The 12,231-nt window shown below is 41.1% G+C and overlaps 1 protein-coding gene across 3 annotated transcripts in view; it reads left to right on the forward strand.

The window, feature by feature from the left end:
* Positions 1 to 239: 239 nt before the first annotated feature.
* SCAF11 (SR-related CTD associated factor 11) overlaps positions 240 to 12,231 on the forward strand; it is a 98,749-nt gene continuing 86,757 nt past the window's right edge. For all 3 annotated transcript variants that reach the window (XM_064284346.1, XM_064284347.1, XM_064284348.1), the window contains exon 1: positions 240 to 470. The gene's annotated coding sequence lies outside the window, so the exon portion shown is untranslated. The remainder of the gene's footprint in view (positions 471 to 12,231) is intronic.

The raw sequence follows: 12,231 nt of genomic DNA on the forward strand, positions 1-12,231 counted from the left end.
CAAACGGTGGTTTGCCAGCGCCCCCTGCGGTCCATTGAGCGCTGCGGAGGTGCACGCAGGGCAGAGCTGCAAGTAGACAGAGTGCGGTGGCTCCAGCCGCCGCCGTCGTCACCGTAGCGCGCCGACATGTGGCCGCGGGGCTGAGCCGAGCCGAGCGGAGCGGAGCCGAGCGGAGGGAGGGTAGGGGAGGAGACGCGCGGGGAGGGGGAGGGAGGAAGCCAGACACGGCGGGGGGAGGGGGAGCCCCGGTGGCGCAAGCCGCGCGAAGCAAAGCAGCCCCGGTCCGGTCCCTGCTTGCCCGCCGCGACCGTCTCCCGACCTGGCCCGCAGAGCCGGCGCCCCAGTGGCCCCCGGAACACCTGAAGGCGGACGAGGGAATCCATGTTGGGGAACTTGGCGGCGGAGTGACGAGTACCTTGGGACCTGCTGTGGGGCCGCCGCCGGAGTAAGCGCCTCGACCTCGGCCTTAGGTAAACACGGGCCGACCCCGGGGAGCGGATGCGCTTGGGCAGCTGTCCGGCCGAGGTGGGGGTTACGGGCTGGTGCAGAGTGGAGGAGCGGGCCCAGGGCGAAGGAGGGCGGACAAAGTTTGGGGATCTCGCGCGGCCCAGGCGGCGTGCTGCGCTTGGAGGAAAGTTGGAGCCGCCTCTCGAGTACGGGGAGAGCTGCGGTGTGGAGGGCCCCTTCTTCCTTCTCGCTAGCCCACGAGGAAAGCCCTGTTCCGGCCGCCGCCGCACTGTCAGCACCCCGTCCCATTTCCTTCTTGTGGCCTACCCGCCTCAGCTGGCGAAGCCTGTCCCCGCCCGGGTGTGGGGTCCCCGGCGCGGGGGGAGGGTGCAGAAAGGGGCTCCACCCCAGAATCTCCACAGACAGCCCCCTCCCTCCCGTGGAAACGTGTCCTGCTGGGCTTCCGGGCGCTCCGCGACCCCCGCGTCGGCTTTACTTGGGAGACTTTGCTTTTGTCAACAGCGTCCAAGCCCGTTTGTGAAACCAAACTTTACTACGCTGTGACCTGAGTGCGCGAATAGGGAAGAGCTGGCGCGTCTAAGCTTCAGTGTTCACCCCATGCCCTGAATTTCAGACTATTCTCCCACCTTCGGGGAGAATATTTTAAACGCGGTGCTGGGATGACAACAAAAGGGCCAGGAGATCTAAACTTAGCTTAATCAGTCGCCTCTCCTCAGACCTAGGAATCTTAAGCCATTAAAGAGATTTCCTACAGATGGCTGGCGGTCTTGCCACCCACACGTTTTTTTTAAATTGTTCTAAATGTAAACGCCTGATTTAGAGTAGTTGATTAAAACATTCGCGTATTCAAATGTTAAATTTAAAAATTCCCTCAATATATATTTGTACCGTATTACATAGTGTCTGCGAGCTGAGCGTTTTTCATACATTTGGATTATTTTAACTAACATCCTGAGACGCTGCCAGTGAACTGAGATATTTAAGCAAAACTGGTCAAAAAGTTTTCTAACATAATGTTTTGGCTAGTAGATCCTGATCTTAAAAAAAATTTTCCCAATGCTAACAAGATCTTACCAAAATGTGTTGTGAATTTTGAGGAAAGAGCATATTAATAGATGCATTATTTTCTCACTTTAAAAATGAAATGTTACTTAATTCATGCATATGACTTCTTACCTCTGCAGCAGAATATGAAGGCAAAACATTCTTAAATAATTGGTGGTTTTGTATTTTACTGGTAATGGCAGGAAAAAAATTGATAGGTAGTCAAGTCTCTTTCCAGACCAATGCTTTTTTTCCTGCTGCTTTTTTTGGCAGTTGGCTTAATCATATCACTATTTTGCTATTGGTTAAAAGCTGCAATTAAAAAAAGGAAAAGTTTGTGGGGCTTTTTTGTTAATTGTTGTTTTAAATGATTGGGTAGAAGAAATGAAATTTTGAAACTATCTTTGGATTTCTTTTGTACTGTCCTGTCAAAGATAACCTGAACTTGTATGGTGTTTATACAGTACAAGTTTTATTAAATTAGCGATTCTACTTGTACTGCATTTCACCTGTAACTTTTTTGGTGTTTGTTAGTATGTAAATCATTCAGACTTTTTACTTGAGAATTTGAGTACGTTTTGAGATTTTTTTGGTGTAAGATTTGAATGTTTGCTTACTCTAAGTGTACTCATATGCTTTAAAGACATTCTTTAGTATGCCCAGGGAGAAGAAAATGGAAAATTGTTCTTAAATATGCTGCCTGAAAACGTGTGTCATGGAGAAAATGATTTTTTTTTTCCTCAGGTATCTTTGTGTGGTGGTAATGGGGCCTATGGATTAAGAGTGAAACTCAGCAGTCACTCAGCTTCCCCATCATCCTGTGGGCACTAACTAATCCTTAGGCATTTTTCTTGAAAAGCAGTGCTGTTAATCAGCAGAGATAGAATGAATCAATGCAAGTACATGATATGCAGTTGATTCATCATCAGTAGCATCTTTGAATAATAAGTAAATGCACTATTATGCTACCCATCAACTTAATACTGAACTTTTTAGGTACATCAGTGAGAAATAGTTGTAAAACCTTAGTTAAAGGGGGTGGCAGGCATAAAAGTAATAAAGTCTGCTCTAGAATAATTTTCATTGTAGCTTTCCTTCAGTGAGCCTACCATTATCTTGTTTTTTAATGATGTAAATTGGGTGTTGACATACCTTTGCCTGGTGAAATAATGTTAAAACCCAAATTCTTAATTAAATCCTGTGTCCCAAAGAATATGCTAATAGTCATGCACCTTGGCTTGCCATCTGGAAGGTGATAACTGTTAGTAACACTGAGTAGAGCCCAGAAATAAAATACATAGTATCACTCTATTGCTGTTCCCAATACTCATCTTTGCATTGTCTTTTTTTTTTTTTTTTTAATTGTGGCTTTATGAAAGAGCCCTGGTGGCGCAGTGGTTAAGAACTTGGCTGTTAACCAAAAGTTGGGCAGTTTGAATCCAGCAGTCACTTCTTGGAAACCCTATGGGGCAGTTCTCCTCTGACCTGTAGGGTCACTATGAGTTGGAATTGATTTGAGTGTAACAGGTTTTTTGGTTTTTTTTGTGGCTTTATGAATTCCTACTACTTGAACCAAGAAAAAACCAAAACAGTTGCTGTGGAATCAGTTCTGATTCATGGGACCGCTTGTGTTTCACAGTTGACCTGTGCTTCATAGGTTAATCTGCTGCTTGGAGTAGATACCAAGAATAGAGTTGCCCTATAGGGTTTCCAAGGCTGTAATCTTTATGGAAGCAGGCTGTGCCACATCTTTCTCCCGAGGAGGAGCGGCTGGGAAGTTTGGAACTGCCATCCTTTCGGGTAGCAGCCGGTGCTTAACCATTGAGCTGCCAGGGCTCCTTTCCATAGGGTTTAAAAAAACAACAACAACAACATTGTCAAGTCAGTTCCGACTCATAGGAACCCTGTAGGACAGAGCAGAAGTGCCCCATAGGATTTCCAAGAAGCAGCTGGTGGATTCGAACTGCTGACCTGTTGGTTAGCAGCCATAGATCTTAACCATGGTGCCACCAGGGCTCCTTCCATAGGGTTAGAATAAACAAATTCAATATGAAATGTAAAAATGCCACTACCATCTCTTGCTTGTAGAATAGCTTCCTAACAGGTCTCACTGCTTTGACCTTTGCCCACATACAGCTTTTAACAGCCAGAGTGATCTCAGTATAAATCAGATCATGTCACCTCATTTGTCAAATGGCCCCCTTCTCAGTCATAGTAAAATCCATAGTGCTTTTACTGTGGTGTAGAGGGCCCTGAGTGATTTGAGTCTCTTCCGCCTCTCTGACTTCGTATCTTTAACTTTTTCTGTAGCCACACTTGTGCTATGCTACTGAGGTCTTCCTTGATTGCTCTGTGTAAAATAGTGCCCTCCCACCCCCATATTTATCCTATCCCTTTTTACTCAGTCAATTTTTTCTCCATAACACTTAACACTTTCCAATATACTAGATAATTTGCTAACTTCCATTTATTGTGTTTCTTCCCCACTCTAATGCAAATTCCATGGGAACAGGGTTTTTCAGTTTGGGTCAATGTTTTATCCCTGAACAATGCCTGACTCATTAAAAAAAAAAAAAAACTTTCAGTTATTTTCAATTCCTGGTGACCTCATGTGTTTCAGAGTCAAACTGCACTCCCGTAGAGTTTTCACTGGTTGCGATCTTTCGAAAGTAGATTGCCAGGGCTTTCTTCTGAAGCATCTTTGGGTGCATTCAGATTGCCAGCCTTTTGGTTAGTAGCTGAGCTCTTAACTGTTTTCATCACCCAGGACCTCTATTAAAAAAAACAAAACAAAACAAAAGCTAGTTGCCATCGAGTGGATTCTGACTCATGATGACCCTATGTGTGTCCAAACCACCAACCTTTTGGTTAGCAACGAAATGCTTTACCCACTGTGCCATCAGGGATCCTTATATATGTGCATACCCGTTGCCATTGAGTTGATTCCGATGTATGGCTGTAGTAGGCACTTAATAAATATTTAATGAATTAACATGTTTTCAGCTATAGAAACATTAAAAATAGCAATTGTGGTTTGAAATTTCAGGTCATGCAAGTCTTTGTTGCATAAACTACCAAGTGACTCGTACCTGCACGTTATGTTCCATTTAAGGACCTACATTTTTAAAGGACAGTATGACTGTGTGTGACCTGGAAACTGTCATTTTCTGAATATAGGTGGAACTAAGAATGCTTAACTAAAGATGTTTAACATAGAGTGGTATAATTATGTTACTTTAAAAAATGTTACCATTTAAAAGCCATTACAGTTATTTTCCATCTTCCAGAAGGAAGAACTAGGATTATGGTGACATGTATTGAACAGGAGGTGAAGTAGCAGGAGTCGATGTGGGAAGATAGGTTAGGAGGCTTCTGTAGTGGTCCAGGAAGGACGAGGATAGCTTGAATTAGGATGAGAACTGTGGACGTGGTCAAAAGTGGATTCGATTTAAGATCACTAGGTCTCAGCTGATGAGAGAATGGAACTACAAGGGCCTCGAACGTAAAAAAAAGTTTCCTGGAAGAATGTGAGTTTCCAAAGACTGTGAAGAGGTGAGGTGGTGTGTTAACAGAAAACAAGAGAGTGTTTCAAGGGGAAGAGTGGCAAGGAGGGTCAAGTGTTGATGAGAGTCAAATAAGGTAAGAAGTAAACAGTTTTTCTTTGAGTTTAATAACTTGGAACTCATTGGCCTTTTGAGGAAGCAGGACAGCAAGCTTATTTCAAACTTGTGCTCCTGTCCAAAAGTACTGAGATGAAAGATGAAGAAATTATCTACCCATATTTAGAGAAGAGATCTAATGTTTATCAGATATTTACTATGTGCCATTTTAGATATTTTACATATCTTTTTATCTTTTCAGTAGCCTTGCAGTGTTGGATATATTAGTCTATTTTTCAGAAAATGAATCTGAAGCTCAGGAGAAGTTAGATGACTTACCGTTAGAGCACTTGGGTCCCTCTGACTCTTTACCACTTTTAGTTATTCATTACATCAGCTCATTTCTCAGCCTCTATATCAGTGCACCTTTCTGCAATGATGAAGATGTTCTGTATCTGTCCTGCCCAAGTCAGTAGCTGATAGCCACAACATGTGGTTATTGAGCACTTGAAATGTGGCCAGTGTGATCTAGGAACTGAATTGTGATTACTGTATTGGACAGCGCAGATATAAATCAAAGGTCGTTAAGAATTTCATGAAGAGTAAGATGTAGAAACATTCATACATTTGGAAACAGTACTGTTTTGTTTATCTTTTAGTTTTAAATGCTGTAAACAAGTTTTTTGAAGGTAACTTAAAAAAAAAAACTTCAATCTTTCAGAAAAGTTCATAGTACAGAGAACTTTTTTTCCTCTGAATCATTTGAGAGAAGTCGCAGACACAATGTTTCATCACTCCAAAGGAAGACTTTCTCTACATAATTACAGTCCAGTCAAACCCATTGCTGTCGAGTCAATTCCAACTCATAGCGACCCTAAAGGACAGAGTAGAACTGCCCCATAGGGTTTCCAAGGCTATAATCTTTATGGAAGCGTATGCGACATCTTTCTTCCGCACGTAATTATAACCATCAAAATCAGGAAAATAACATTGCTATGTTACTACCAGGAGCAGATGGTACTGAAGGAAGAAGTCCAAGCTACGCTGAAGGCATTGGTGAAAAACAAGGCTCCAGGAATTGATGGAATACCAGTTGAGATGTTTGCACAAAATGATGCAGTGTTGGAAGTCCTCATCTATACCAAGAAATTTGGAAGATGGTTTCCTGGCCAACAAACTGGAAGAGAGCCATATTTATGCCTGTTCCCAAGAAAGGTGATCCAACCGAACGCAGAAATTACCAAACCATATTGTTAATATCACACACAAGCAAAATATTGCTGAAGATCACTCAAAAGCGACTACAGCCGTATATCAGCAGGGAACTACCAGAAATTCAAGCTGGATTCAGACAAGGACGTGCAGTCAGGGATATCATTGCTGATGTCAGATGGATCTTGGCTGGAAGCAGAGAATACCAGAAAGATGTTTACCTGTGTTTTATTAACTGTGCAAAGGCATTTGACTGTGTAGATCATAACAAATTATGGATAATATTGTGAGAAATGGGAATCCCAGAGTAGTTAATTATGCTCATGAGGAACCTATACATAGATCAAGAGGCAGTCATTCAAACAGAACAAGGGGAGACTGTGGTTTAAAGTTAAAAAAGGGGTGCATCAGGGTTGTATACTTTCACCATACCTGTTCAGTCTATGCTGAGCAAATAATATGAGAAGCTGGACTATATAAAGAAGAATGGAGCATCAGGATTGGAGGAAGCTCATTGACAACCTGTGTTGTGCAGGTGACACAACCTTGCTTGCTGAAAGTGAAGAGGACTTGAAGCACTTACTGATGAAGATCAAAGACTACAACCTTCAGTGTGGATTACACCTAAGCATAAGACAAGCAACATCATGATAAATAAAGAAAAAATTGAAGTTGTCAAGGATTTCATTTTACTTGGATCCACAATCAACAGCCATGGAAGCAGCAGTTGAGAAATTAAATGACTCATTGCATTGGGCAAATCTGTTGCAAAAGACTTCTTTAAAGTGCTAACAAAGCAAAGATATCACCTTGAAGACTAAGGTGTCTTTGACCCAAGCGATAGTATTTTCGGTCGCCTCATATGGATGGGACAGCTGGATGATGAATAAGACAGAAGAAGAATTGACACCTTTGAATTGTGATGTTGGCGAAAAATACTGACTATTCCATGGACTGGCAAAAGAATGAATGAATCTGTTTTGGAAGAAGTAGAACCAGAATGCTTCTTAGAAGCAAGGATGGCGAGACTACGTCTCCCATACTTTGAACATGGTATCAGGAAGAGTCAATCCCTGGAGAAGGACATCATGCTTGGTAAAGTAGAGGGTCGTGCAAAAAAGAGGAAGACCCGCAGTGAGATGGGTTGACACAGCAGCTGCAACAATGGGCTCAAAGCATGACGATCACAAGGGTGGCGCGGGACCAGGCTGTGTTTCATTCTGTTTTACATAGGGTTGCTATGAGTTGGAAGGGGCTCGACGGCACCTAACAACAACAGCATATTACTACCATCTCATCCTCAGACCTTATTCGTTTGCCAGTTTCCCCAGTAATTTCCTTTGTAACAAAAGGATCCAGTTCAGAATGGGCTTTTCGTTTAGTTGTAATGATTTTTTTTAGACTCATTCAATCTAGAACATTTCCTCAGTCTTTATCGTGAACTTGACATTTTTGAAGATTACGGGTTGGTTTTGTAAAATGCCTCTCAGTGTGACTTTGCCTTTTTTTTCCTCATGGTTAAATTGAGATTATGCATTTTTGGGTAGAGATATCACGGTAATGAGGCTTCATTCTCGTTGCGACCTATCAGGTAGTATACAATTTCTGCCTCATTACTGATGATGCACAGTTTGATCACTTGATTAAGGTGATGTCTCCCAGACATGTTCAGTGTAAAATTACTCTTTTCTCCTTAAAATTAGTATTTTGTGGGGAGGTATTTTGAGACTGTAAATAGCCCATTTCTTATCAAACTTGCTATTTGTCTCAAATTGTCCCAAATTTGGCCATTGAAAGCACTTTCACTAGTTTTTGTGGCGGTTTTTTTTTCTTTTTTTCTTTTTAAACATTCAGCACTTCCTTACTTTCTGGCACAAGAAAATGTTCCATGGTTACTTTGTACTTTACCTACCACAGCCCCGAAATCAACCATTCCTCCAAAAACTGGTTTCTTTTACCAGAAAAGGGTATTTAGAAACCAATATTTGAGCGCTATATTTATTTCTTTATCTATATATAGAGAAAACCATGAGTTCATAGAGTTTTTACAGTTTTACTCCACAGGGTTTGTTCTAGTTTTCTCCCTTTTCAAATTTATAACTCCTTTCTCTTACTGGAAGAAACATGGCTCCCATTATCCTTAATATAGTTACCTAGTTGCTCACTCCCTTTGTATGTAACCAGTTTCCCACTGTCAGTGCTACTCCCTCTCCTGTATGTATTCCATTTTCACCTTAAAAAAAAAACAAAACCAATCCCAGTGCCGTTGAGTCGATTCCAACTCATAGCGACCCTACAGGAGAGAGTAGAACTGCCCCATAGAGTTTCCAAGGAGCACCTGGTGGATTCGAACTGCAGACCCTTTGGTTAGCAGCCATAGCACTTAACCACTATGCCACCAGGGTTTCCATTTTCACCAGGCTTGGGCTCTAATACCCTGTGCCTGGATGCACTCCTCACCCCAAGCTTCTCAGATAACCCATGCTGGGACCCTCTCACCTCCTACTTGGGCTCCAGTACCTCACTTGGTCTCCTAACACCCTGTGCTGGGCTGTCAGTCCACAGAGATGCCCTGCTTACCACATTTGAGCCACCACATGGATACCAACCTTGATCAAACCACCTAATTTCTTTTGGACTGCTTGTAGGTAATCTTACCATTTTCCTCCAGTTATTTTTTAGATTTCATTTTAGGTGAGTACATATGTGCTCTTTTAAATATTATACTTATTTTTGTAAAAGGTTGTTGCACCAAAAATTTTAGTGAAAATGAGGGCTCAAATGTGTTACCAACTTTTTTTTTTTTTTTTTGAATTTAAACCCTTTTGAGATTCTCACATCTGTATTAGGGATGAGACTAATCTTTCTTCTTATTTTCCTTTTACCCTAGAGTTCTCAGACATTTTTAGGGACATTCTTTTATTATAATTTTGTTGGGAAGATAAAAGATAGTTCAGTTTTTTTGCATATAGACTTTGGAGCCAATCAGACTTGACTTTGAATTCCAGTTGTCACCTTTTTTAGGTCACTTAATTAGTCTTTCTGTTTTCTCACCTGTTACTCTTTTGTGACTCATGGGATGTACAGTATCCCAGCTGCATTTTATGCCTTTGGAGTTCTTTGGGAAGGAGAAAGCCTGATTTTAACACATTTAGCCTCGAGGTGGGAGCCTTTTGAAATGTGTCAAACTCCTGAAACAGGATTTGGAGCCTCATTGTGTAGACTGAGCATTGTCTTAGGTGATACCACCTAGATGTGTGAATTTTCTAAACTTTTGACCCATTTGCCTTTATTTATGTGAGATAAACCTTTTCAATATATTTCCCAGTTACTGTGTTCTCATAATAATGTACTTATCACAGGAATAAGCTGTTCCCAGCCTTCATTCAGTCATAGTGGTCACTTTCTCCCTGATGTTCCTTGTTTCCAAGTGTTACTGGTGCCCTGCTTTTCTAGCTTCTGAATAGTAAATGCCTATGGTATAAGGAATAATGCATTGCAGTGGTACCTTCAAGAGAATTGAACTCCTTAAGTTGTTCTTACCCGGTGTTCAATCTTAAGGCCCAATCAGTGCTTCCATGTGTAGCAGGTGGAATACACTGCCGTGAGCAGTTCTGCAGTATTCTAGGGCAGCTATTCCTGCTTCTTAGCTGTTGGTACGGCTTTTTATTATATTGAATAATGCACAGTAGTGGTAATTTTCCTGAGATTCAAATTCTTTTATTTTTTTGGCCTGCCAGTACAGCTTTTGCGGTAATGAAGAATGCATTGTAGTGGTAATTTTTCCGAGATAAAAAATCCCTTGGCTTTTATTTATTTGGGTTGTTAAGTACTGCTTTTGCAGTAGGGAAGAATGCATCGTACCATGGTTTTGAAAAATTTCATGAAAAATAAAAAGGCTAAGAAGAAGGAGACAAAATAAAATGTATGTGTAGTCATTGCCAGATGCCTTCATGTTTTTCCTCATGTTTTGCAAATTTCCAAAAATAAAATGGAAAAAAAAAAAAGATTTTACCCTTGAGTCATATCAGTAGAATTTATGACATCTAGAGCCTGCTGGACATATGTGATCCCAGATAATGTGTATCAAAATCCATAAATTGTAACAAAAATTCTGAACTGATCCTTTAATCAGCATTCCTTCCATTAGTGAAAACACATGGTATCAACGAAGGATTCAATTAAGTCTTGAAAGGATTAACTTTTAACATGCATCATGGTATGATATTGTAAGGATTAAAAATGTGGAAGGGCATGCCAAAGTATTCAGTGCATTGCTTAATATGAAGTAGATACTCCCTACCCACAATCCTGTGCTCCAGGTTTGTTGATAATATATGTGTTGGGTGGCACAAATGGTTAAACATTGCACAGCTAACCCAAAAGGTTGGCAGTTCAAACCCACCCAAGAGGTGCTTCGAAACTAAGGCCTGGTAATCTTCTAAAACGTCACACCCTTAAAAACCCTACCGAGCAGTTCTACCCTGCACACACGGGGTCACTGTGAGTTGGAATTGATGGCAGCTAACAACATTTGTCTGTTAGGTCTGAGTGAAACATGGCCCCTGCTATGGGGTATCTTATTCCTAATAAGGGCATCTTTATTGCTCCCCAGTAATGTTCTTTTCGTTTTCTCCTAAATCGTTTTCTATACTTTCTCTTCTTCCCTTTCCGCTGCAGCATTTATTTAAAGACCCCAGTTTAAACATCTCAGAAACCACTCTTAAAACAGATAAATGGAAGAGAGGTGGGCATCTCCTTAGTCTCTAGTTTTTACAAAGTACAATTTGAGTCCTAACTTGGCATCTAAGTCTTTTTACATTCTGACCCATATTTAAATCTCTGCACTTACTTCCTGTTTCTTTCCTAAGTGAATTTTCTTTGTATGAGGGTAAGTCAAAAAGTATTGCTACTAGGGTACAGTTCAAACATGCAGGGGTTTATGCCAAACAAGGTGTGTTTAAACATGTCTCTGCAGTCAGTGAATGGCTGTAGACAAGTACCCCTGGTAATACACTTGTCTTAGTCTGCTTATGGTGCCTTCAAAAGAAGAATTCCTTTTGTACTGTGGAAAAAAGGATTTTTAGGTTAGGGTAATACCAAATTTTTACTAAAACCCACATGGACATCTTCCCAAATCACTAAAGCTTTGCATCAAGTTAATGGGAATGCCACACCACATAAAACAAGAGTTTTTAGATGGAACTAGCATTTTAAGGAAGTTCGGGAAGACCTCAAAGATGAGCCAAGAGAGAGAAGCCTTCTCAGAACGTTATGGTGACTGTTTTTTGGAATTCCAAAGGGGTAAATTTGGTAGACTTTCTAGAAGGATGCAGGACAATCATGGGGACTTATTATGAAAAAGTTTTAAGGAAATTAAAAGCTGAATTGGTGAGAAACAGGCCATGAGAGTTGCGGTAGGAATTTATTTCCATCACAACAATGCACCTTCTCATTCTTCAAGGGTGGCAAAGGCTGTCCTACAAGAATTTCACTGGGAAACCTTACCCCATCTACTCTTCAGCCCTGTTCTTGCCCCTTCAGACTTCTTTTGGTTCCCAGAAGTCAAAGAACATTTAAAAGGAACACAGTTTTTGTCCCTCAAGGATACCAAAACTTCTATTTTGATATGGTATAAAAATCAAGGAGTGTGGAATTCTTCGGGGAAGGTTTGCCCCAGTTCCAACTCATAGCGAACCTGTGTGCAACAAAATGAAACACAGCCTCATCCTGTTCTCATGGACAATAAAATATCAATAGGCTCAAAAAAGTTGTAAGCTGTATTTTACCTGAAAACACTATTATAGAAAAAGCCATCATATAGGACAGCTTTAAAGTTATAGGTCATATTTCTTTACAGACTATTGTACACGTCCAGTGACTTAAACCTCAAAACGAGTTATGTAAG

The sequence above is a fragment of the Loxodonta africana genome, chromosome 4 (assembly GCF_030014295.1).
Source record: "Loxodonta africana isolate mLoxAfr1 chromosome 4, mLoxAfr1.hap2, whole genome shotgun sequence".
Classification (NCBI taxonomy): Eukaryota; Metazoa; Chordata; class Mammalia; order Proboscidea; family Elephantidae; genus Loxodonta; species Loxodonta africana.